The following is a 27171-nucleotide window of genomic DNA, read 5'->3' on the forward strand; positions in this document are numbered from 1 at the left end:
CTGAGGTAGATGGCTTGAGCCCAGGATTTCAAGGTTACTATGAGCTGTGATCATGTCATTGCACTCCAGTGTGGGAGACAGAGTGAGACCCTGTCTCAAAAAAGAAGAAGAAGGAGAAGGAGAAGAAGAAAAAATGCTATGAACACTTTCTGTTTCTAAAATTAAAATTAGTGCCCAAACACATCCCATGCCAATCGCAGGTAAACACTTAAACCAGTTTCTGTCAACCCAGTTGGCGTCTTCCTCAGGTGGCTACTGGTCCACAGGAAACACTAGGGGATGTACTCACCACCTCTGCATCATTTTCAGAAGCACTAGGTTCTTCGGATGCTCCTGTGCCACTATTTATAGGCGCAATCACTAGAGCACCTTATAAATCATCAGGAAATTAGATCTCTTATTTGCCAAGTGACTTGTTTAAGGTCATGTATCTAGTTAATGGCAAAGTTAAATCTTGATCATGCTCTTATTCCCAAGGTTGTGCCACTATTTATATCGTTCAGCTGCCTCATCCTAGCCATCCTTCAGGGCTGCCAATCAGATGTCACTTACTCCATGAAGCTTTCCAGGATGCCCTTAGCAGGAAATGATGTCTTTTTTCTCTGAACCACAACAGGACCTGAGTCACTCTTGTGGACTTTGTTGCTGCCTGCTTTGCTTGCACTGCTGATGTAAGGACATATCCTCCAAGTTCTCTTTGAGGAGGGTGCATTCATTAACTACGTTTGTGTAACAGCCAGGGTCACGATTGGGGTGAGGCAATTGGGGGCCCTGGAGTACACAATTTAATGAGGAATTCACTCTCAGAGTCACACATGTACAGGGTTATTTGTCTCACCTTAGTTCTAACCCTGATAACATTTGATAGAAATAAAAGTCTACCATATTCTGTAATATAGTGTCCTGTACTGTAAAAATCAGAACAGCTTTAGATGGGTGGGTCAACCTCCCAAGGTCAGCCATCTAGCCGTTGATGACACAGGGATTCCTATGCTCTTAGACTTCCAACTTCTAACATGGCATAGAGCACCACACTGGGTTCCTGGGGAAGACTAGAAGGGGAGGGAGACTAGAAAGATGGTGAGGTGGCCGGGTGCAGTGACGCACGCCTGTAATCCCAGCACTTTGGGAGGCTGAGGCGGGCAGATCACCTGAGGTCAAGAAATCGAGACCATCCTGGCCAACATGGTGAAACCCCGTCTCTATTAAAAATACAAAAATTAGCCAGGCGTGGTGGCATGTGCCTGTAGTCCCAGGAGGCTGAGGCAGGAGAATCGTTTGAACCCAGGATGCAGAGGTTGCAGTGAGCTGAGATCACACCACTGCACTCCAGCCTGGCGACAGAGAGGGACTCTGTCTCAAGAAAAAAAAAAAAAAAGAAAGAAAAAAAAGAAAGATGGTGAGACATGAGACATGGGTGTCACCTCAAAATGCTCATGTAACAGAAGGAGCCCTGGACAGCAGCTACTAAGTTCCAAAGTTGATTGCAGATGACAGGCAAGCTCCCTTTGCCAAATTCCATTTTCTGCCATTTCCAAAACAGTGATTTATTAAATAAATCATGAAATAATTTAAAATTAGATAACAAAGTAAAAATAAATTGGATAGATAAAATGAGGCTATTTATCATTTCCTTTGTCTTAGGGTCTGAAGCACTTCCTTCCATTTGTATTCACAATTGAATGTGCTCATTGCTAGGCTGAGTTGGCCAGTAGATGAATGAGGCCAACCAGCCAGCTCCCAACATACTTCTCTGGGCCATCTAGGGGGTCCTGGTGCTCAGGCTCCATTCTAACCATCTGCCAAATCACTCCTTAGAGATGGGGAGTGGGGAATTGAGTTAGGCCTCTATTTGCCGTAATGGAAGTAAGAACTGAGGATTCCACATGGGCACAAAAAGGGGAACGACAGACACTGGGGCCTATTCAAGAGTGGAGGGTGGGAGGAGGGAGAGGATCCGAAAAAATAACTATAACCAGTTACTAGGTTTAGTACCTGGGTGACGAAATAATCTGTACAACAAATGCCCACAACACAAATTTACCTATATAACAAACCTGCACATGTATCCCTGAACCTAAAACAAAAATTAAAAGAATAAGAAAATTAAAAAAAAAAAAAAAGAAGAACTAAGTGTTCCATGGACTTGTGGCTGAACTGTTCTTAGATTCCGAAGAAGCTTCTGAATCCAGGCCACTGTCTATGCCCCCAGGTGGATGCATGATCCGAAAGTCACTCTCCCTGGACTTGATATGGCTAAGAACAGCAGCCAAACCAGTTGAGTCAGTACGGAACAGCATCCAGGGATGACGCCTGCATTTATTCTACCAAGATAGGCCGAATCAGGAGCCTCCTTTAAGTTAGCTTGATCTGTCCCGAACTGCTGGCCTTCTTTATCTGTGCCTGTGACATCTTCCAACCAATCAGGAGACATATCCATAATGTATCCTGTCTCATAACTTCTCTATAAAGATGGGTGAGATATGGTGTCTCACTCTTATTCCTCCCCTAACCTGACAGTCTCTGGGGTAATTGGAGCAAACGCAGCAAAAACTCATTGGTTTTAAAAAAAAAAAAGAAAAGAAAAAGAAAGAAAGAAAGAAAAAAGAAAAAAAAAGACTTTCAAGTTGATGAGTCAATTTAAAGAAAGCAAGAAATTCTTAATCCTTTTTGGCTGATGTGCAATCATCAAATCACATTATCACAGACCTCTGTTCCTTAGTGTTTTTTATGTTTAAACTGTCCTTAGTCTTCTCAAGAAGACTAAAGACAATTACACACTATATCATAATTAATTGCTGACAAACAAATAAACTAAGGACCTACTAAGCACCTACCCTGGATAAAGCACAGGGTTAGACATGGAGGTAGAATAACGAAGCAGATACCAGCTCTCCTGAGAGCGCTGGATAAAAAACTCACTTGTGGTGGAATTAATAGAAAATCAAGTCCTGGGAGGGATGAGGCTGACGAAATGACAGACCTGTAGCACTGGGAGCTGGGAGCGAGGTTCGAGGAGGCCAGTCCACTGTGTCTAGTCCTTTCACTGTTTTGAACAGGTGGTTCATTCTGCTTGAAATGGTTTTTTTCCCCGTTTTCCATCTAGTGAGCTACCTCTCATCCTTCTGGCCAGTTTTGGTCAATCAGAGGATAGCATTTGGGGCAGGTGCACCTTGAGAAGAATGGAACCCCAGGTGTAGGATAGTTTGGCCAGCATTTACCCATTTCCCTTTCCCAAGGTTATCTGCCAAAAAAAAAAAAAAAAAAGCACTGGGTCTTTCAGTTTCACTGAATGCCCCTGACTCAAAGCTATGTCAGGGAAGTCAAACTGCCTGCATGTGAGAATTAGGACCATCTCAAGACCACATTCCTGAAATCTCAACTTTAAGCCTGACTGGTTAGGAGACACATCTTCGAATTTACACCTGCTCCTTATTATGTTCCTGATCGTTTCTCTCCCCAGAGCAGCTGTAGTTTCCCCTAAGGGCGGCTCTGCCTGTGGCCCTGTGAATAAACATGTCTCTCCAGACCAAAGGAGTCATGGGGGCCTTTGTAATCACAGCCTATGATTACTCACTTAAGTAGTCTTGATGCTGTTGATAGTGCTGTTTCTGAAAGGAGAGCTGACATGTGGAGAGAAATTTGAGGCTTTACCTGTAACTTTCTTTAGCAGCTTTATTGCGATATAATTCACATACCATATAATTAAGTAGTTTAACTGTGCAATTGTAAAATTAATTTAGTTTAAATTGTACAATTCAATGGTTTCAGTATGTTCACAGAGTTATGCAACTATCACCACAAACAATTTTAGATCACTTTCACCATCCTAAAAAGAAACACCATACCCATTAGCAGGCACTCCCCATTTTCCCCCAACCACCCTGCCCCAAACAAGACACTGCACTTTCTGTCTCTATAGATGTGCCTATTCCAGACACTTCATATCACTGAAATCATACAGTAGATGACCTTCTGTGTCTGTTTCTGTCACGTGGGATACTGCTTTCAAGGTTCATCCGTGTCATAGCTTACATCAGTACTTTATTTTTATGGCTATGTAATATTGCATTGGATGGATAGACAACATTTTGTCTTCATTCATCAGTTAATGGGCATTTGGACTGTTTCTAAATTTTGGCTATTTACATTCAACATATTTGGCTGTATGTTCAAGTTTTTCTGTGGATGTGTGTTTTCATAGCTGTTTATTTGCTGGATCATATGGTAGCTCTGTATTTAACATTTTGAGGAACCCCCAAACTGTTTTTGTAAAGTGGCTACATGATTTTCCATCACCACCAGCATTGTATGAGGCCTCCAATTTCTGCCACATCCTCATTAACTCTTGTTATCCTCTGTGTTTTTTATTTTAGCCATACTAGTGGTTGGGAAGTGGTATCTCATTGTAGTTTTTATTTGCGTTTCCCTAATGACTAGTGAGTTGAGCATCTTTTCATGTGCTTTTTGGCCATTTCTGTATCTTTTTGTTTGTTTGAGACAGGGATTCACTCCCATTACCCAGGCTGGAGTGTAGTGGTGCAGTCTTGGCTCACTGCAACCTCTGCCTCTCAGGTTCAAGTGATTCAAGCCTCCCAAGTAGCTGGGTTTACAGGCATGTGCCACCTCACCCGGCTAATTTTTGTATTTTTAGTGGAGACAGGGTTTCACCATGTTGGCTAGGCTGGTTTTGAACTCCTGACCTCAAGTGATCCACCCACCTTGCCTCCCAAAGGGCTGGGATTACAGGTGTGAGCCGCCATGCCCAGCCCATTGTTATATCTTATTTGGAGAAATGTCTGTTTAGATCCTTTGCCCATTGTAATTGGGTATTTGTCTTTTTATTATTGAGTTGTAAGTGTTCTAAATACCAGCCCCTTATCGGGTTGCAAATATTTTCTTCCTTCCCATGGGTTCTCTTTTCACTCTCTTGATGACATCCTCCGAAACACAAAATTTTTTAATGTTGACAAGGTCCAGTATATCTATTTTTTTCTTTTGCCACATTTGCTTTTTTTTTTTTAGACGGAGTTTTGCTCTTGCCCAGGCTGGAGTGTAGTGGCGCGATCTCAGTTCACTGCAACCTTTGCCTTCCAGGTTCAAGCAATTGTCCTGCCTCAGCCTCCCAGGCAGCTGGGATTACAGGCACCTGTCACCACGCCCAGCTAATTTTTGTATTTAGTAGAGATGGGGGGGTTTCACCATGTTGGCCAGGCTGGTCTCGAACTCCTGACTGCAGGTGATCCACCCACGTCAGCCTCCCAGAGTGCTGGGAATACAGGCATGTACCACCATGCCTGGCCCCCACATTTGCTTTTACTTTCATATTTAATAAACCATTTCCTAACCCAAGATCATGAAGATTTACTCCTATGTTTTCCTGTAAGAGTTCTGTAATTTTAGCTTTGACATTTAGGTCTTCAATTCCTTTCAAGTTAATTCTTGCATATGCTATGAGGCAGGGGTCCAGCTTCACTCTTTTGCATATGGATATTCAGTTATCCCAGCATAGTTTATTGAAAAGAATAATTTTTTCCACACTTAAGTATCTTAGTACCTTTGTCAAAAATCAATTGACCATAAATGTGAAGGTTTATTTCTGAAGTCTCAATTCTACACCATTGACTTACATGTTTATCCCTGTGCTAATACCACACTAGTTTGATTACTACAGGTCTGTGGTGAGTTTTTTAATATTTACTTTTTATTTTTTCAGTAGAGATGAAGTCTTGCTATGTTGCCCAGGCTGGTCTCAAACTCCTGGGCTCAAGCAATCCTCCCACCTTGGCCTCCCAAAGTGTTGGGATTACAAGCGTGAGCATTGCACCCAGTCTTGTGGTAAATTTTGAAGTTGAGAAGGCTGAGTTCTTCAATAATTTTTTTGGCTATTCTGGGTTCTTTTTATTTCTATACGAATTTTAGGATCCGTTTGTCAATTTCTGCAAAAATGGCAGCTGAAACCGTCATAAGGGTTACCCTTTTGTACTTTTTACATATCCTTGTTCTACTTCATTTCATTTCAATGACGGGATTTTGATTTATGGACACTTTGATCAAATTTACTCCATTGAACTAGAGACGTTGTTTGTTTCTGTGATGCCAACTGATACCTTAAAAGTCTATAAAGTGCTCTGAGAGCCAATGAGCCAAACCAGCCTGTCCTTCCCTTTGTCACCCCCATCAACCCACAGGCTATAGCTCCTGAGGGTAAAAGGTCTGAAGCAGTGACAAAAAAAAAATCCTCTTCTTTCCCTCATTCCAAATATTTTTATAAACCAGAACCCTATGGTTATTGTAATCAATGTTTTGAGACCAGGCATGGATATAAGTCATCCCTTCCATTAAATTGTATTTGTTTGGATGTGCTACCCATCTCTCTGTCTCTCTCTCTCGCTCTCTCTCTCTCTCTCTCTCTCCACCCTCCCCCCAACACACACACACACACACAGAGAGAGAGAGAGGCGTTTCCAGTTTGTCTTGCACAGATTTTTAACTTTTAGATAAGTTCAATCACATCTAGAAAAGTGCTTTTTCTTTCGTTTGATAATAGTTTTCATGAGAAGCCTGGCAAAGCTGAATGCTCAGCTGTGGGGCTTCTTTTCAAAGAAAAAATTGGCTTCTAATAGTACATACATGATAATAAACAAGGTATATATATATGTGTGTGTGTGTATATATATATTTTCTTTTTTTTTTTTTAGAGACAGTGTCTCACTTTGTTGCTCAGGCTGGAGTGCAGTGGCGTGTTCATAGCTCATTGACACCTCAACTCCTGGGCTCAAGCAATCCTCCTGTCTCAGCCTCTTAGATAGCTGGGACTACAGGTGCATGCCACCATGCCTAGCCTAATTCAAAAAAAAATTTTTTTTGTAGAGATGATGTCTCCCCATCTTGCCCGGGTTGGTCTCAAACTCCTGGGTTGAAGGGCTCCTCCTGCCTCAGACTCCCAAAGTGCTGGAACTACAGTCATGAGTCACCACACCTGGCCAGAATAATATTATATAGACCAAATTTGCATATTCCAATTAGCATCGCCTAACTTCTCTCCCCCCAGCAAAAAACATAGTAGAGGATGCCTTAGTCTGATTAAATTTAAATATTCACATAGACCTCAGCTGTCCCTTGGTGTGTGAATAGCGAGTATCTTTGGCCAGATGTGACGGCGCATGCCTGTAATCCCAGTACTTTGGGAGGCCAAGGCAAGAGGATTGCTTGAGCCAAGGAGTTCAAGACCAGCCTGGGCAATATAGTGAGACCAACTCTATAAAAAACAAAAATAAAAAATAGCTAGTATATCCAATTACATCAGATAGAAAACCATTCTCACCTCCGTGTTCTAAAAATGGACTAACTTTGCTTTAAATAAATTAATTTCTTCCTCTTCATGAACTTTAAGTGGAGGCTTACTCTGCAAATCAGAATGCATACCTGAAATTCAGGTTTCAACATGTACTAAATGCATTTTTGTGAATTCATCCTTTGGGGACCAGACCTATGCTTTGTATATTCCATACATAGTAATCAGGTAAAATTAATCATACATTGCTGAGCTTGCAAACTGTTATCTTTACAGGGTCCCTTGTGGTGCTGGAGAGCAGAGAACCAAGAAGTAGGAAAGTAAATGAAAGACAGCAATTTACACAAATGATGTTTCATAAGCTGTTGTATGAGGAAAACGTTAGTTACTACTATGATCGTGATGATTAGTATTATCAGAGTAGAAATCAGGAGACCTTGATTCTACTCTCTAGCAAAGTTCTGTCTTTGTTAGTTTTCTGATGTTGGAGATCCTTGGCCAGATGTGATGGAAGCTGGGCTTTTGTCCTATGGTACCCAATGAGCAGAGCAGGATTTCTATTTTTATTATTATTTTTTCAACTTTTATTTTACATTCCAAGGTACATGTGCAGGATGTGCAGGTTTGTTACATACGCATACATGTGTCATGGTGGTTTGCTGCACAGATCAACCCATCATCTAGGTATTAAGCCCAGCATCCATGAGCTATTCTTCCTGATTCTCTCTCCTCACCCTAACCCCGACAGTCCCCAGTGGATGTTGTTCCCCGTGATGTATCCATGCGTTCTCATTATTCAACTCCCACTTATAAGTGAGAACATACCATGTTTGGTTTTCTGTTCCTGTGTTAGTTTGCTGATAACAGCTTCCAGCTCTATTCATGTCCCTGCAAAGGACATGATCTTGTTCGTTTCTATGGCTGTACAGTATTCCATAGTGTATGTGGTACAGAGCAGGATTTCTAACCCACAAGAAGGGACTGAAAGAGGCTCTCTCTTTTCTGAGTTGAAGACCACAGGCCTCTCACATTGAGATTAATCTTTGGAGATTGATTCCAAACTCTCAGACTCTCCATCTCTTCCACCTCTTTCTCCTCCTGCCCTGCCACACTCTACCCACTGCAATCAGAAAATCTGAGCCCACACACAAAGAACCTGAGCTTTGGAAATACAGTTCATTAATGGCAGGTGTGTCTCCCATGAGGCGAAAGTGGAGGAGACACAGTCATTGCTATCTCATGCAACACACTAGGATTTTTGATGCAAGACATGCAGTAAGGTAACGAGTGAAGAGCCTCGGTTTGGAGTCATGGAAGAACACTACATGCGTCTGACCGTACAAAGAGATTTCCATGCTCAGTTCCCTAGGCTGCTACATGTGAATTGTCTCTGTGCAGCTGCTGAGAAGATGGAAGAACAGGTGTCCTCTTTGATCAACTGAGGCTACCATAAGTGCACAGCCCATGGAGTCATTAAGGCCATCTAAAACTAAGTGGCCACATAAAAGTCATTAAGGCCATATAAAACTATATTCCTTGTTCACAATCCCACCAGATACAGAAAGATGGGAAGAGGAGTCTAGTCCTTTCTTCTTGTTCCCAAGTCCTCTTCCACCAAGGCAGATTATCGTGGAAATATTGCAGGATCTGGAATGAGGCACCTGGATTAAATCCCAGCTCTCCCACTTAGAGACCATGTGACTTTGACTGACTTTGATTGGCCCTTTGACTTTTTTTTTGTTTTTTGTTTTTTGGGGTTTTTTTGAGACAGAGTCTTGCTCTGTGGCCAGGCCGTGCAGTGGTGTAATCTCGGCTCACGGCAACCTCTGCCTCCTGGGTTCAAGCGATTCTCCTGCCTCAGCCTCCCAAGTAGCTGGGATTACAGGCGCCTGCCATGGCGCCTGGGTAATTTTTGTGTTTTTTAGTAGAGACAGGGTTTCACCATCTTGGCTGGCCTCAAACTCCTGATCTCATAATCCACCCACTTCAGCCTCCCAAAGTGCTGGGATTACAGGTGTGAGCCACTGTGCCTGGCCCCTTTTGACTTTTCTAAGTCTTGGTCTCTCCATGTGTAAAATGGGGGTCCCCTGAACCACCAACCTCACAAGGTCTTGGTGAGAATCTAATGAGATAATGGTTGCAAAACCCCTTTGAACCAAAATGTACCATGTATGTGGTGACTTTTCTACATTCCTCACTAGTTTGAGGTAATAAGCACATAACTGTGACCACCAGAAAAAAAAAAAAAAAAAAGAGTCACCGCAAGTAGCAGTTTTCTCTCCTGGTGAGGACAGTTCAGTAAAGGCAACATCTCACTGTGAGGTACAGGTAAAGCTGAGCTCTACATCTAAATATGAGTGTATCTGTGGCCACCAACACCCTTTTACAGAAAGAACAAGGCCAACATTTTATTCTCTCTATTGCAAGGCTGTTGACTGTCCCAGACACCAAAGGGGAAACTGTGACATGGTGGCCATGAGCATTCATCTCACAGATCTCCAACTATAAGGAGAACAACTGACCAAGGACTCTGGCTGCCTTTGAAATATATTATCATGTTTGTGCCCAGGTAAAGCTTCCCAAAGCCGCTTCCAGCCATTGACTAAGCGCAGCAGGGCTACTAAGGTGAGCCCTCCAACGGCTAATTGTAGCTCTAGGACTCCCCAACAGCTTTGCCAAATTTTTCTTTGACTGCATAGCAGTCTAGAAGGCTTCTACCTATCTTTTCTTTCCACAGTCCTTTACTCAGTACACACATTCCTCATCCAAAGAAAGAGGCCTGTTCATAGTGCACACAGGGGGCCAACTTCATATGAATCACGTGGTGTGAATGGTATGGACTGAGGCCCCTTGACAACCACATGTTCTGTAGCTCTGTGTTTCCATTGCCAAAGGAGGCATCAGTCAAGAAAAGGCAATAGGGAAGAAAATAAGGAGGAAAAGGCTTTTTTAGTTTTAAGGAATAACTATTTTTGAAAAATAGAGCTTGACAGAAACATTAGTTGAGGAGTAATCCGAAGACTGCATCGACTGTCATAGAAGCAGGGAGGCCCCTGTTCCTGAAAGTGCTGAGTCAGAGGATTGTGACTATTTTGCAGGGATTTCATCACATGATATGCAGGGGGTGCTGAACTTGATAAATCTGTAAGATCTGTGACTTTAGAAGTCATTCAATTCAATATAAACATGAGTCTGGATAATTCTAGTACCTTAGAGTTGAAATGATCCTGAGTTCCTGCCTCTAAATGACAAATATATTTATATGAAAGTGACCAGTGGACATCAACTCTTACTTGCTCCTGTTCTAGACCTTGAAAGAAACTCCAGGTGGCCAGCTAAACCCCAGTGCCACCCTTCCCAGGACATTAGCACCCTCAGTGGGTGTGGGATCCAACACCAGCCTCCTTGATGAAGAGCACTGGGCACTGGGCTGCCTCCAGAGCCCTTGACTGCTCATGCCCCATAAGTACCCCCTGTGCTTGAGGACAAGGCTGTCACTTCCTAGCATCAGCAGAGGGTTGTCACAGAGCCAGGCACAGGAATACACTAGGGCAGCATGGCAATCCCATGTACACACAACCACAAAAGGCTGGTATCCCATCTTCACTGGGAATTGAGAAGATTCACTAGGTTCCTGGGGCTCTGCTTGAGGGGAAATGGTAGGTAAGGAGGAGATCCCTGCTAACTTTCCTCCATAGGAGAAGAGTAAACTTTGTCCTGGGTGGCTTGTTCTTGGCCACCTGCCATTTTAGGAAGATTCATCCACACTCCTCCAATTTCCCACCACTCTGCCCTCAGCCTGCTGTGGCTCAGCTCCAGCCTCCACCACTCCATGACTGTTCTCATCAAGATCACCAGTGACCTCCAGATTGCCAGATCCAAAGCCCACTTTTCCAGGCCTCATCATACTTGCCCTCCTGGCAGCATCCAGCAGTGTTGGCCACTCCCATCTGCCTCCTTACTGGGTTTCTCTCAAGCCTTCTTTTGTCTTTAATCCCTGCACATCACTCCTTCAACAAATATTTATTGAGTATTTATCATGGGCCAGCCACTGGCCTAGGCACTGGGAACACAGCAGTAAGAAAAAGCAGACATGATTCCAATCCTTATGGAATCTACACTCTAGCAGAAAAGTCGTATGTTTTTCAAATAACCACACACGCAAATGCCGAATGGCGCTCAGACTCTGTGACATAGGTAAAACACTAAAAATTCTGCAGAGAATTGAGCAGGTACAAGAAGAGGAAAGAAAAAAGTTAGGATTTTTAGCTTTTAAAAAAATCACTACATATACATAGAGAAGGTACAATAAATTTTACGCCTGTTCATGGTAATCTGTGTACTAAGATACATAGCTTTAACAACTCAAGCTCACTCACAATTCAGTCTGACTTCCACAAACTAATTTCATACTACTGTGTAGTATGAAATAGAACAAGACAAATATTCCAATCCTTTATTGAAAAGCTGTGCTAAACTTTGCATATGTTATTTAAGTAGTGCTAGGTTTTATATAAATCACCTTTTCTAATCCTTTCAACAACCCATAGGAAAGTATAATTATCTCCATTTTACAGATAAGAAAACTGAAATTCAGAGAGTTTACCAAGCTGGCACATGGCAGGCTCTGAATATAGACCCAGAACTTTCTTTTGACCAAAAAAACTGGAATATCCAATCTTGCATATGCAAATGAAGCTTGTTCCATTCAAATATGTGCTCTAGAGACCACAAAATAGTCTTTCCCTAGAAACAGCTTTGTGAACCTGAAGTACAATCTTCTGAATGTTCTCATTGCAGTCAAAGCTTTGTCCTCGAAGAATGGAGTTGATTTTCAACAGTCATTTGGAGCGTAGGCTGGTTGCATTGGGAGGGGGAGGTCAGAGTGAGTCATAGAGCACACCTGTCCTCTCATCTGCCAGCCATCCTCTGTGATGGAATGGGCTCTCCCTAGCCCAACCACAAGTACCTCTTCTGACTCTTGAGTTCAAGGTGGCCACTCATGCTACCTCATGCTTCTGTCCAATGTGTCTGGCCCCAAAAGTGGGTATATGATCCAAGTAAGGCAAATCAGAAAACCTCTGTTAGATTTAGCATATCAATGTTGGAAAAAAGGTGTCTCTTCTTTTTGGGTTGTGTATCAATTTCCCATTGCTGCTATGACAAATTCCAACAAACTTCATGGCTTGAAACAACTTGAATTTAATCTCTTACAGTTCCGGAGGCCAGAAATCTGAAATCAGTTTCAGTGGGCTAAATTCAAGGTGTCAGCAGGGCTGGTTCCTTCTAAAGGCTCTGGAGGAGGATCTTTTTCCTCACTTTTTCTAGCTTCTAGAGGCTTCCCACATTCTTTGGATTGTGGCTCCTTATTCCATCTTCAAAGGGCATTACTCCAAGTTCTGCTTCACTGTCCCCTCTCCTTTTTCCACCTTCAACTTTCTTTTCTTTTCTTTTTTTTTTTTTTTTTTTTTTTTTTTTTTTTGAGACAGAGTCTCACTCTGTCATCCAGGCTGGAGTGCAATGGCATGATCTCAGCTCACTGCAACCTCTGCCTCCCGGGTTTAAGCAATTCTCCTGTCTCCACCTCCCAAGTAGTTGGGACTACAAGTAGTTGGCACACCACCACGCCCAAATATTTTCTTTTGTATTTTAGTAGAGACCGGGTTTCATTGTGTTGCCCAGGCTGGTCTTGAACTCCTGAGCTCAGGCAATCCACCCACCTCAGCCTCCCAAAGTGCTAGGATTTCAGTCGTGTGCCACCGCACACAGCCAACTTTCTTACCCACCTCTTATAAGGACCACATTGGCCCCACCCAGCTGATAATCCAGGATAATATTTCCATCTCAAGATCCTTAATCACATCTGCAAAGTTTCTTTTGCCAGGTAATAAAACATAGTCACAGGTGTCAGAGATTAGGACATGGACATCTTTTGGAGGCCATTATTCTGGCTAACATAGACTGCAGGTTTTGGGGCTGTCAGTGACTATTACAGCCATGTTAAGAAGGCTTGACTGTAGGCTATGGGGTGACTAGAAAGAAAAAAAATAATAAGAGAGAGGGAGAGAGCAAGAGAGAGAGAGAGACAACAGCACCTTTGAACTTCTAGATTCCAGTTGTCCCCAAGAGAACAACAGAGTGAGAATTCTGGGCTGCAACAGGGAGAAAGCCTGGCTAAGAGATAGAGAGAGATGTGTTTATGGCCTTTAACCCAGCTTTGCCCACAGCTAATTACACTCTCAGATATCCAGTTGCACTTTGTCACGAGGAATTAAAAGTGAAAAAGTACCATGCTTTAGTCAAGAGGGAGGTATGACTACTAAGAATAGATACTGATTTTCTTTTAGTGAAAAGTAACTGACCCTAAAGCTGCTCCTCAAAGACAAGTACTAGAGCGAGCAATAAAATAAGTACATAGGTTTTGGGAAAGGCATCTGGCATCTCCAGATAACTGTAAGAAAACAGTGCTCATTTCGAAAGGTATATATACTTGTAATTTTTCAAATAATTTAATATTTTATAGAACAGACACTCATTGTTTCTTCTCCTACCCTTTAATTCATCCTTAGAAAATGCATCTATGATTTATTCTCAAAGAACCACACAATAAGATCACTGTTGATTGGGTCAGGGGCTGATACCCAACCTAACCCGAACCAGTTAAATTCTCTCCAGGCATTTGAAATTGGAACTCAGAGCTACTAGTTATAATTACATGATGCTTACCCAGAGAGTCAGAGAAAGGTGGCCTCTACAGAAAGGAACCATGTGAATACATAGAGAAACAAAGGTGGGAGGCCAGGGAGAGAGAAAGAGAAAGCAAGCACATATTTAAATAATAATAATAATAATAACATTTAGGAAATCTGGGTGAAGTGTATCTTGGGATTCTTGGTATTATTCATGCAACTTTTCTCTAAGTCTGAAATTACGTTTGTTTGTTTGTTTATTTATTTATTTATTTTGAGACAAGAGTCTCACTCTGTCGCCCAGGCTGGAGTTCAGTGGTATAATCTCAGCTCACTTCAATCTCCACCTTTCGGTTTCAAGTGATTCTCCTGCCTCAGCCTCCTGAGTAGCTGGGATTACAGAAGCATGCCACCACACCTGGCTAATTTTTGTATTTTTAGTATAGACGGAGTTTCACCATGTTGGCCAGACTAGTCTTGAACTCCTGACCTCAAGTGATCTGCCTCCCAAAGTGCTGCAATTATAGGCATGAGCCACCACACCTAGCCTAAAATTTTTAAAGTTTCAATAAATAAGTAAACAATACAAACACTCCAAGTAAAAGACATTGTTAAGAAAATTAAAAGATGAGTGCAGACTAGAAAATATTTTCAAAACATGTATCTGATAAAGAACTTACATCCAAAATATATAAAGAACTCATCTAAATAATAAAGAGATTAACCCCAACTTTAAAAGTGGACAATTTGAACAGTTGCTTCACCAAAGAAGATAAACAAAAAGAGATGCTCAATATCTTTATTCATTAGAAATATGTAAATTAAAACTACCTTGGGATACACCTACATGCTCACTAGAATGGCTAAAATTAAAGACTGATAATACCAAGAGTTGTCAAGGATGTGTGACAACTGAAACTGTCATGCATGATGGTGGGAATGCAAAATGGTACAGCCTTTTTGTAAAAGTTTTATAGTTTCTTATAAAATGGGACATGCACTTACTCTACAGCCCAGAAATTCTACTTATAGGTATTTACCCATGAGATAAGGAAACCTAAGTTCACACAAAGGCATGTGCTTTATTCAGAAATGAAACCCAAATATGTATCAACTGCTGAACAGATAAATTGTGGTGTACCTATAAAACAGAATACTACTCAGCAATAAAAAGGAAGAACTACTGATACATGTGAGAGCATGAACAGCTCTCAAAAGTATTATGCAAAGTGAAAGAAGTCAGACACCAACAGATACTGTAGAGTCCATTTCTATGAAATCTTCACAAAGCAAAACAGTGACAGAAAGCAGATCAGTGATACCAGCGGCCCAGGTGTTGGGAGGGGACTGGCTGCAAAGGGGCTCATGGGGGTGATGAAATGATCTCTTTCATGATTGTGGTGGTCGTTACACAACTGTGTATCTTTGTCAAAGCACATCAAATTACAGTTTTTGAACTGATACATTTTAGAGTATGAAACTGATATTTAAAGTTGACTTTTAAAAATTTTCTTCTCCCTCAAAGCAAAGAATACATCAGGCCTCCAAAATAAGAAGCTAGTCTTTCACCAGCTGTTTGAGAGAAGGAAGGAGAAAACACCTAATTTCTCTACCAGGTCATCTTGCCTCACTTACAAAGCATCTCCCTTCACTTTCATAAGTACATTGATTTCTCTTACTTGCAACCAAAAGAGCCCTAAGATATTTCTGATGGAAAGAAAATTAAGTTTCTTAACTAACTCAGGGAGTCCAAACTACCTAGAAACATAATGTCATAAAATCTTCTAATATTGTATGCGGATGGCTTTATCCCTTCTGGAATGCTAATTTTCAGCTTGCTGTCTTCCTAACATCACTCCAGGAATGTTCAGTGCAGTTCACCACCCGACTTGTATGACATGTATTCCAGGACTAAACTCATCATCCTGGCGGAATGGTCTCAATGTTCATTATTCTTAGGGATGGAACAATTTAAAGTTCAATTATCTGCAATTGCTCTGTTGAAGGAATAATCTCCGTATAGATGAAGGCAGCCCAGTGCCACCTTTGCTTGGACTGTAGCATTCTCAAAGCTCTGTGTTTCCAGCAAAGGGGGAAATGGCAGAGCCCCAGGTCCCATCTAACTCCCAAGGACTCCTGAGCCAGTAGCTCTTGCCTCCTAGTCCTTGGGCCCCTGTGACAGCTCCATGGAAAATACAACTTCCTTCCGGTTATGAGCCCTTGTTGTACATGCTGAGAACAACAGCACTGCCAGGCAGCAAGTGTCGCACAGGGACTACCCTTGGCCACAGCATAATGGCTCGTCATGGCATTACAATTCCATCTGATGCTGGGAGTTTCATCCAAGACCAGCAGCCAAACGTTTAAGGGTTTGTATCACGACAAACATAATTATGAGACAGAAAGGGTCTATTAGTTCTACTATGCAATTTTAAATCTCAAACTGTCAAAAAAAAATACACATACACACACACACACACAAAAAAAAAACCCTCTTCATCTTCTCATTTGAGAAGGCTGTCATTATTCCAGGGTCCCTAACAGCTCCCTCAATGGCTGGTTAAGCACCGCTTCTTAGCTGACAAGACCTCATTCCATGTTGGTTCAGGTTAGATGCAGGAGGCTGGGCCAGATGACCTGAGGAAGTTCTTGGATTCCATAAGCTCGAGTGTGGGATGCTGGATAGAAGAACATGCCTTCCTTATTCGTTTTTAATTAGGAAATTGAAATTGCCACTAACAGGTTTCTGCACATGTGGGTCCAAGTGTGCACACACTGGCATTTGTGTGAATGCGTGAGTCTCCAGGGACATGTGTGTGGCTGTCCATGACCGATTATCCGAATGCTCTTCTCTAAGTGTAGATTGTCTCAGGGCATGAGGACACCCTTCACATCCTGGGCCTCCCTGCCAGCTCTGTCTCCACACTCTTATCCACTCAGTGCTGCATATGCACAGCCTTATGGGTCCTGGTGATGGAAAGGAAAGTGACCTGGGCAGCAGGCCAGTCCTCCAGCACTAGGTCAGCACTAGGCAAATTGATTTACCTCTCTGATGTATCCCTATTTCTCTCTCTGCAAAATAAAGACAAGAATATTTAATCCCTAGGGTTCATGGGAGGATTTGATGAGCAAACACGTGCAGAAGCATGTTGTCAGCATGTTTATTGTGTAGTCATAATAATAATGGAATAGGAGAGTATGATGCAGCAACAGTGCTTGTCTTAGTTTGCATTCTTACACAAGTAGACTCTGTGATAAGGATTCAAGGTCAAGTAGTTTGTTTGGGGTGGGTAGTCAGAAGGAGACAGAGAAGAGAAGTCAGCCAGTAAAGGGCCTTGCCAAACCAGCCACCTTTATGGGTGACAGGAGCTTATCCCACAGGAACACTGTGGACAGTGGTATGGAATACACTCCTCATGTTACCCTTGCCTGAGGGAAATGATGGAGTTGCACAGCAGGCCAGGATCTGGTGGACGGTTAGTTTCTTGGCATTTGCAGTCTGCTGTACACAAGGGCCAAGAGCTGCAGACCCCAGTATTTGGAATGTGGCCAGTTCCTGCTGAACCCCAGACCGGAGGGCCAGGAGCACAGGCTTGGCAGCAGCTGCTTCAAGTTGGATCGTTGACACTGCAGAGCCATGTTTCACAAGCAAGGAACTAAACTTGGGGCAGACTTGGATTCCAAAACAAGAAGTGCAAAAAGGGCAATTTCAGGAGGAGGATGAGCCAAAAAGGGAGATCTTTCAGGCCTCATGGCATTTGTGCCTCTTCACAAAAATAATTATTTTTCTGCTCTATGTAAACCTTGAACTAAGTGCTGCAGATATAATGCTGACCAAGACAGAATCCGCCCTGCCCTCCTGGAGTTCTAGTGGGAATGCCTGCCTTAAACCATCACAAAAGCAAATAAGCAATTACAAATAGTAACGAATGATAAGTACATGTGAGTGTAAGTTGAATTGTGGATGAGGGTGAGGGGATGTCAGGGAAGACATCTCTGAGTGACATCTGAGCTCAGACCTGAAGGATGAGTAGGGGTGGTGAAGTGAAGGGGAGGGAAATTCCAAGCAGATGGCTTAGCATGTGCAAGGGCCCAGAGGCAAGAATGAGCTTGGCACTCTCCCTGCACTGGTGAAGGGAGCTGGAGCCTGGTGAGAGGGAGGGAGGGGAAAGGAGGCTGAAAAAGTAGGGAGGGGTCAAACCAGACAGCCTAGAAGGCATGAGAAAGACAGTGGATTTTATCCTAAGTGCTGAGGGGCCAATGAAGCATTTAAAGCAAGGGAGTGACCTGATCAAACTCAAATCCAGGAGAGTGCCTTTGTGGAAACAGGATCCCTGGAGCAGCTCTGATCATCAAATGCTCTCTGAGCCCAGCTTCATGTGGAGTGCTGGGGGTGACCACACTCTGGGAGTTCTGGTTGGCATAGCGCATGGTAGGCATGCTGAATTCTATAAGAGAGGTCCAAAGAAAAAGGCTCAGACGAGTTGAGGAGGGGGATCCAAAGAGCCCTGCGGGGGGAAATGGCATCTGAGCCAGGGTGAGAGTGTGGGTGATGCTGGACCTGAGTGTTGGTGTGGAGAGGGTATTCCAGGCAGAGGCGCCAGAGTCAATAAAGGTGAAGCTGACCAGGCAGTTGTCCTCTCTGCTCCCCCAGGCGGTGGGGCCCAGGTAGGAGGTAGCCTGAAGGGGCACAGCTCCTCTACTCACTTGGCCACCATTTTCAGCTTCTTGGCTGCCAGCGCAGGTCCCAGTGATGGCTTAAGCACCTGGACTGGCTGCTCTGATCCCTGTGGGGCATATGGTCACTCAGGCTGGGCTGGAGATCCAAGATACCTAAGAGAAAGCAGGAAGCCACCCAAGGGCATAGTTGGGCATTGGTTGGGGAGGCTGAGTGGTGGGGTCATTTACCTTCTAAGTCAAACTCACCCTAGCCACAGTCAAACCCAATGCAACAAGCAAAAAAACGACAACTCGTTTTCTGTTGGAGAATTTCAGCAAACCTCTGTGTGTGTGTGTGTGTGTGCATGTATGCACATATGTGTGTCATTGTGACTATGCATTCAGAGGGGTTTGTGAATGTGCTCCCACATCAATGTGCATGTAAATGACAACAGCTCACGTTCACTGAGCTAACCACATGCTCTATGTTCTCACCTGAATCCCTCTATTTAATCTCCACCTTATTAGAAGAGAACATTGTTGTCCCCACTTACAGATGAGGAAACTGCATGTTAGATTAGTTTTCAAAGTGGGATGTGAGCTACACTCCTATGTGCCAAATGACTTTTTGCTTCTAGAATTCTAAATCATGCATCAACTCTTAGCAGGAAAGAGATTTTCACCTTTCCTCAAGGTCATGTGGCAGAGATAAGAACCCACTTCTTTCCTATAAAGCCCTTCAAAACACTGGCTCTGAAATAAAAAGCATAACATTTTCTAATGCAGTCTATTATCAGACGACTGCCACAAATATTAGGAAGATGCACATAATCCACTCCAGAGAAAGAAAAGTACTCTGGTACAACACAGCATTAAATGGCACGTCTCCTGACTCCTCTGTTTTCTAATAAAGAAAGCGATGGCTCTGATCTCTGAAGACATCTGTTCTAAACCCACCATGTGACTTACCTCTTTAAAAAACAAACAAATAGCATTTAATTTGCTTGTAAAGAATATCGTTTTTAGGTTTCCAATGTATTAAAAAATTGTAGGTAAAAGCATTCAAATCATCTTGGCTTTCCAATCTCTTAAATCATTTCAGCTTTAGGTCTGGCATTTGACAACCCAAACTGAAAAGTGCTCATGTTAATTAGCATGGAGGAATTGTGTATCCGTGTGTGTGTGTGTGTCTGAGTGTTTGTATGTGTGTCTGTGCGTGTGTATGTGAAGTTACTGGCATTCCCTTTGTGCTGACTCCAAATAAAGCCCTGAAAGGCTTTGGAAGTCTTCCCTGCCCTTTACCCTTTTCCCTTCTTTTCTGAGAATTCTTGAAGCCTTCAGAGCAGGGCCTGGCACACAGCAAGCACCAGGAAGTGTCAGCTACTGGTCTAATGACGGTGATGGTCGGCACCATCACCACCACACCCTTTGCTCCTGTTCCTACTGGGAAACCTGCATCCCCTCAGCCCACAGTAGGAAAGAGCCTCCCATGGCCCTGCACACCCTGTATTTTATCCTAGAAGCCAGCAGAGTCCCTTCTCACCATGGCCCCCTGCATCTCTCCACATCCACCACCTTGGCCTTCCCTGACTCCCTCAAATTTGCTTCTCCCTCCCACGATAGACCCTGCACCCTCTGTTCCCAGCCTGCACACTCTTCCTCCTCTCTTCTCCCAGTTAACTCTGGCTCATCCTTCAGATGGCTGCATCAGCATCATCTCCCCGACTTAGTCCACTCCCGCTATAACGGACCTTCATCACACCATGTCCTGCTCCTTCAGAGTGTGTGTCACAGGAAAAGTTCACACTTGTCTGGTGATGACCTGCCCCTCTCTAGAGCATCGCCCCTGTTAGACTGAAATTCCAACGAGGCAGAGCCATGGAGCCCCAGAGCTGAGCGCAGCTGATCTGGAATGTAATCGGCACTCGGTAACATTAGTTGCATGATTTTACAGAAAGGGGTTTGAAGTAACAGTGCGAGAAGGAAGGGACTAGAAGAAGAGTGACAGTGAAAGGAGAGAGAACAAGCCCAGATGCTTGCATTGGCTCTCCTTCATCCACCCTCTAGGCCTCTCCACCCCTCAGCCTGCCTCCTGTCCCAGCCAGGAGACGTAGATCCGTACTGGGAGCTTCAGAGCCCATCTGGCTGCAGCACGGTCACTCTGCTCTGAGCTCTAAGGATGCACCTGGTATATCTCCAGTGACAAAGTGATTCCAAATAATACCCAGGCCCTGTCCAACCCTCCCCTCTCCGCTCCCTGCCCTGAAGGGGAGTCTCATCACATTCCAGCGCCATCTGCTTGGGCACAGTGTGCCAGGCCCTGGCTGAGGGCCCCTGCTGGCAGCAAGGGTTCCTGGGCCACCATGGAACCAGCACCCACAGGAGGCAGGCAGTGTCCAGACACATGATCTGGGTCAGGGACACAGTGCCAGCTGCTGAGTCTCACAGAGGACAAGGGGGGCGAGATGGAAGTGTCTGTGGGTGGCACAATGGTAGAACAGCCAGCTCTAGGTGAATCTGCCCTAAATTCAAAACTGTCACACAGCAATGAAGGATGGCATCCTGCTGGCAAAGGTGTGCCCTGAATCCAAAGGGTCAAATTAAGGAAGGAATCCAGGAATGGCAAGGTGGGGAGTCTGGCTGAGCATCCTAAGGCCCAGCCTGGCTGGAGAAAAGTGGTCTTATCGTGGTCCTCATGTTCCCACTGGGGACAGGCTCACAGGTCCCACTAGCACAAGGGGACACAGGGGACATCATTCAGACAAGGAGAGTGGCCACCAACAATGAATCCAGGGTGTGTGAGTCCACAGCACTGCCCACTGCAGCAAGGTCCTTGGTGTTAGGATGAGGCTGCTGCCATCTGCTCTGCTCCAGGCTCACTGGCGGCCACTCCCTGGGTGCACGAGTTGAGCTGGAATTCGCACCTCCCAGATGTGGGTGCGAATTCCAGCTCAACCCTAACCAGTAACCTTTACTGTGTGACCTCAGGTCAGTCAATGAACTCCTCTGAGCCTCCACAGTCATAAAATGGGAACTATAAATCAGCCTCAGGTGGTGGAGAGGAAGAGTTGTTTAGTCAAAGCCTACTATGTGCCCAGTGGTGAGGAAGGCTCTGGAGATATTGGTGAGGAAGGCTCTGGAGATACCACTGTAAGCAACACCAGGCATGGCACCTGCACTGGTGGGGCATATACAGCCTAATGACAAAGATGGATGTTAAGCATCTCATCCTGTAAATAAATGTTTCATCACAAACTGCAATAAACTGTAAGAATAAAAACACCAGATGCTGGAAAGTGTTTAACAGGAGGCCTTGACCTAGTATAGGAAAAGGAGGTGCCAGCAGTCTTCCTGGAGGAAGTGACAAGTAAGCAGGGTTCTGATAGAGGGAGGGGGGCACCCACTGTGTCTGAGGGCGAAGGGGCTGGGGAGCATTCTAGGAGAGCAAGGGACACATGCAGCAGCTTCTGGATGGACTGAGATGAGAGAAGGCCACAGAATGCAGCCAGCAAGGCAGAAAGCAGCAGGGGATCCCAGAGGGCACTGCCAACTTGACAGGACTTGGTGACGAGCATCCCAGGGATGGCTTAGCAGCCACCAGAATGACAGCACCCAGCACTACCCACAAAAGAGCATCCTAGTTAGAAACCAGGCCCAGCAACTGACCCTTCCCGGGATGCTTTCTAGGTTATTCAGATGCTCCTTTGTGAGCATAGAGCAGCCTTAGTTCCAAAATCTTGATCCCTTTACCCCCAAATCAGGCTTCATCCCAGAATGCCTCTCTACTATTTCTCCCGGGAAGCCCAGCACATGATTCTCAGGAAAATGGGGTTCTGGGAAGCCTGTGTCAAGATGCCAGGATTCTCAGAGTAAGTGTGCAGTGAAGGGAGGCACCTGGTCCACCTGTCCACTCCACAGGATAAGCACAGTATTCATATGTAGAAATCTCTTTGTCAAAAGACCAGCAGGGATCTCTCTCTTTTTTTTTTTTTTTTTGTTCATGGAATGCTTCACAAATTTGCATGTCATCCTTGCAAAGGGGCCATGCTCATCTCTGTATCGGTACAATTTTGGTGTCTGTGCTGTCGAAGCAAGCATGGAACTCATTATTCAATCCTTAAGCTCCTCCTTCAAGACCCCTTTTTTTTGAGCCACTGCCCATGAACTCCAAAGGTACAGCTTCATAAAAAGGTAAACACAATACAGCGGTTTCCCATCTCTCACCTACTCTAAACCTCTGCATCTTCAGTCTCTCCCTCCGTCTGCGTCACCTCTTTTAGAGTGCATAATTAAGCAAAAAGAGCCTGAAAAACCCCTTCTAATCAATAATTCAAAATGTTGGTCTCCTGTGACTTTTTTTCATTACAATTGTCCAGGTCAGGCATTCATGAATTCTCCAGGATGGAGTTCCCTCCTGGGACACCAAAGTAGAATTAATGTTGTTTTGGGGTAATTATGTGTTTTTTAATTATCCATCTTTTTCTTTTCCTAAACAGCCAGAAAGAATTGTTTATAAATAAAGAAAAATGTTATGGTCTCACAAGTTGGGCATTTGTAAAGAAGGAGATTCAAATGAGTGTACAAATTAGAGTAACAGGAAACATTTTGGGTATTTGCTGAGTCAAGAAAGACGCATTTAGAAAGAGGTGAAAATAGTTCAAGCACCGTTTAAAAACTGCTGACATGACATTTCAGCTTTGTAATGAGCACCACTGAGGCATCAGTGGCCTTGCTCTCTATTTTTTCTTTCTTTTTTTTTTTTTTTTTTTTTTTGAGACAGAGTCTCCCTCTGTCATCCAGACTGGAGTGCAGTGGCGCGATCTCAGCTCACTGCAAGCTCCGCCTCCCGGGTTCCCGGGTTCACGCCATTCTCCTGCTTCAGCCTCCCAAGTAGCAGGGAACACAGACACCTGTCACCACGCTTGGCTAATTTTTTGTATTTTTAGTAGAGACGGGGTTTCACCCTATTAGCCAGGATGGTCTCGATCTCCTGACCTCACGATCTGCCCGCCTCATCCTCCCAAAGTGCTGGGATTATAGGCGTGAGCCACCGCGCCCGGCCGTTTTTTTTTTTTAAGATGGAATCTCACTCTGTCACCCAGGCTGGAGTGCAGTGGTGTGATCTCAGCTCACTGCAACCTCTGCCTCCCAGGTTCAAGTGATTCTCCTGCCCCAGCCCTGCAAGTAGCTGGGACTACAGGCGTGTGCCGCCACACCCAGCTAACTTTTTTATTTTTAGTAGAGATGGGTTTTCACAATGTTGGCCAGGCTGGTCTCAAACTCCTGACCTCAGGTGATCCACCCGCTTTGGCCTCCCAAAGTGCTGGGATTACAGGCATGAGCCACCATGGCCGACCCTTACTCTTTCTTATGCTCTGCCTCCTCCTCTCCTGAACCCCCAGCCCATTACTCTTTCTTCCTAGCTGCAGCAGACATTGCTAGTGACTTAGCTAATACCCATTTTCTCCTTCTCTCCATATTCTATTCCAACAATAGGACTCTGATTTTGTTCAGCATGGCAATATGTCCAATTAAAAATACCTCTCCAGTTCCTCTGCAGCTAGACTAGGTGAACCCATTCAGCGAATGAGATGCAAACAGAAGTTTACTGTGTGAGAACTTAGGAAAACAAAACCGACTCAGCTGGCATGGTCTGTGCCTTTGCCTTTCTATCTTCTTTCTGCCTGGAATGTGAAAGTGAAGGCTGGAAGAACAGCAGCCATTTTGCAACCATGAAGATAAAACTCACACATTAAGAATGGCAAAGCAGAGAGCCAAATGAAACCTGGACAACTGGACTTTTGGTTTATCCTTTAAGGAACTGAACCAGTCCTGAACGGGCTTCTTTAGTATTCTTGTTACATGTGAAAAACCAACTTTTGTGTGATTACACGACAGTTAGATGAGTTTTCTGTCATATGCAACCAATGCAAGCCCTAAATGACATACATTTCTATACATCAGGACACTCACAGAGCCAACTATCATCCCAGTTTGCATAAGCATCCCTCTTTTGGACCCAACAATTTTGCTCACTCTCTGTTCCAGAAAGAGGCTTTAGCAAGGCCTAATATGGAACCTCATGGAAAACTGTCCTCTACCCACTTAAAACAGGAAAGGACAATGGGCACTTCTGCAGGTTCCATCAACCTGCAGACAGGGAATGCATAATTGAATGATACAGTTTCTGAAAGCAGTAACCTCAGTGGCTACAATGAAAACCGTCCATGATGGTTCAAGCTCACCTCACACTTGCTGGAGCCCTAGCTCCTCAAATCCCTTCTGCACCAGCACAGCATCTAGGTGACCCCAGGCTACCTGAATTCACCTGGCCTTGTAGCTCCCCTGACACAGGTGGCCATCCCATCCTTCTTGAAGCAGCTTCTTCTCTGGGCTTCTACAGGACCACTCTCCCACTTCCCCATACAGCAATGGCTTTTCTCTCCCTCTCCTCCCCCACCTCTATTTGGTTGATTTCCACAGGACCCACTCTGGGTACTCTCCTTTAACTCTCTCAGTGGCCTCCTCCAGGCCCTGCACAATCACTTATGTGCTGGTGACATGAACATTAACCTCTAACCCTACCTTTCTTTAGAACTCCAGCCTCTGACATCCAACTGTCTGACACCTCCACTGGGATGTCTCACAAGAATCTCAAGCCCAGCATGTCAAAACTTAAATTTGTATTTCATGCAAATCAAAACCTCAATGAGGCACCATTTCACACCCATTAAAATGACTATTATTTAAAAATGAATGTTGACATGGTTATAAAAAATTGCAACACTTGTGCACTGTTGCTGGGAATGTAAATGGTGTAGTTGCTATGGAAACAATATGGTTTCTCAAAAAGTTAAACACAGAATTCTCCTATAGTCCAGCAATTCCACTTCTGAAAAGTGAAAGCAGGAACTTCAGCCCTTATTTGTACATCAATGTTTATAGCAGCACTATTCAAAACAGTCAATAAGTGGAAGCAACCCAAGTGTTCATTGAGAGATGAGTGGATAAATGAAATGTGGTATATCCATACAATGGAATATTACTCAGCCTTGAAAAGGAAGGAACTTCTGACACATGCTATAACATGGAAGAATCCTGAAGATATAATGCTAAGTGAAATAAGTGAAATAAGTCAATCACAAAAAGATATGATTCCACTTATCATACTACTCCTAGAGTAGTCAAATTCATAGAAACAGAAAATGGCATAGTGGTTGCCAAGGGCAGGAGGGGGGTCAAAGAATGAAGAGTTACTGATTAATGGTCACATAGTTTCAGAGTGAGATGATGGAAAAATTATAGAGATGGGTGATGGTGATGACTGTACAATAACGTGAATGTACTTAATGTCACTTAACTGTATACTTTAAAATGGTTAGGATGATAAATTTTATGTTATATATGTTTTACTACAATAAAAAATTCATTTCACCCTCTCTTTCTGCCAATCTTCTCTAGTACATACATAGCAGAAGCACCCACCTGCCCAAAACCTGACAGTCATCCTTGACTCCTCCTTTTCCATTTTCCTCTACAATCAAACCCTCAGCAAGCACTAACAATACTACCTTCAAAATGTATCTTCAGTATCCACCCACTTATTTTCACAACAACCACTTGACCCAAGGTGCCCTCATGTCTTACTGGGATGACTGCAAGGGCCTCCTGCCTTATCTCCTCACATCCTCTCCTGCCCTCCTACTAATCACTCTCCACCAGCAACCAAAGCAGCCACTTCCCTGCTTAACACCTTTCCATGGCTGTCCAATGTACCCAGTGCATAAAATCCTAACCGTTTAGCCCTGCAGCCTTGCATAATCCATCCTGTGACTCTCTCTCCAAGTTTACGCCACATTTTCCATGGCTCACTCTTCTCCACCCAAACTGGACTGGAAAAAAACCAGGGCCTTTATCAAGCTGTTCCCTGCCTCAGATGCGCTTCCCACTGGTCCTAGCATAAATCTACTTTTCTTATTTTTCAGGTCTCATCTTAAAAGTCATTTTCTCAGAGAGGCTTTCTATGGCCCACTAACTAAAGTAGGTCCCCTCTGTTATTTTCGATCATAGCATCCATTTGTAACTCTGTGTCTGTTGATTTGTGTAATGTCTATCTCCACTGCTAGACTGGGAACTCCAGAAAGGAGCAACAATCTTTGTCTTGGTGACCACTGCATTCCAGCCAGAGCCAGGCACCACAGTAGGTACTTAATAAGTGTTTGCTAACTGAATAAAAATATGGAGACTGCTAAATTCTAGTATTTCCATCAGGGGCCAGCAGCTTCTAACCAGGGACAAAGTGGCTTATCTCCCTATTATCCTTAGATATCTACTAACAAAAGTTACACTTTTCATCCCAATGACGTTAGGCTGTGTGCCTAGATGTCTCACAACCACAGAGAAGAATGCTTCCACCAGGGGACACACCAGTGGTTCCACTGACCTGGATGCTGAGTCTGCCACCCAGCCACTCTGAGCCCCTCTTGTCATTGAGTCATCAGGCAACAGGGGTCACTGCACTGGTGG

The 27171-nt window shown here is 44.0% G+C and overlaps 1 non-coding gene across 1 annotated transcript; it reads right to left on the minus strand.

Moving 5' to 3' along the window:
- Positions 1–22639: 22639 nt before the first annotated feature.
- On the minus strand, positions 22640–22743 carry LOC123574795 (U6 spliceosomal RNA). Its single transcript, XR_006699984.2, has one exon. It is a non-coding gene; the product is annotated as a U6 spliceosomal RNA (small nuclear RNA).
- Between the last annotated feature and the right edge of the window lie 4428 nt (positions 22744–27171).

The sequence above is a fragment of the Macaca fascicularis genome, chromosome 7 (assembly GCF_037993035.2).
Source record: "Macaca fascicularis isolate 582-1 chromosome 7, T2T-MFA8v1.1".
NCBI lineage: Eukaryota > Metazoa > Chordata > Mammalia > Primates > Cercopithecidae > Macaca > Macaca fascicularis.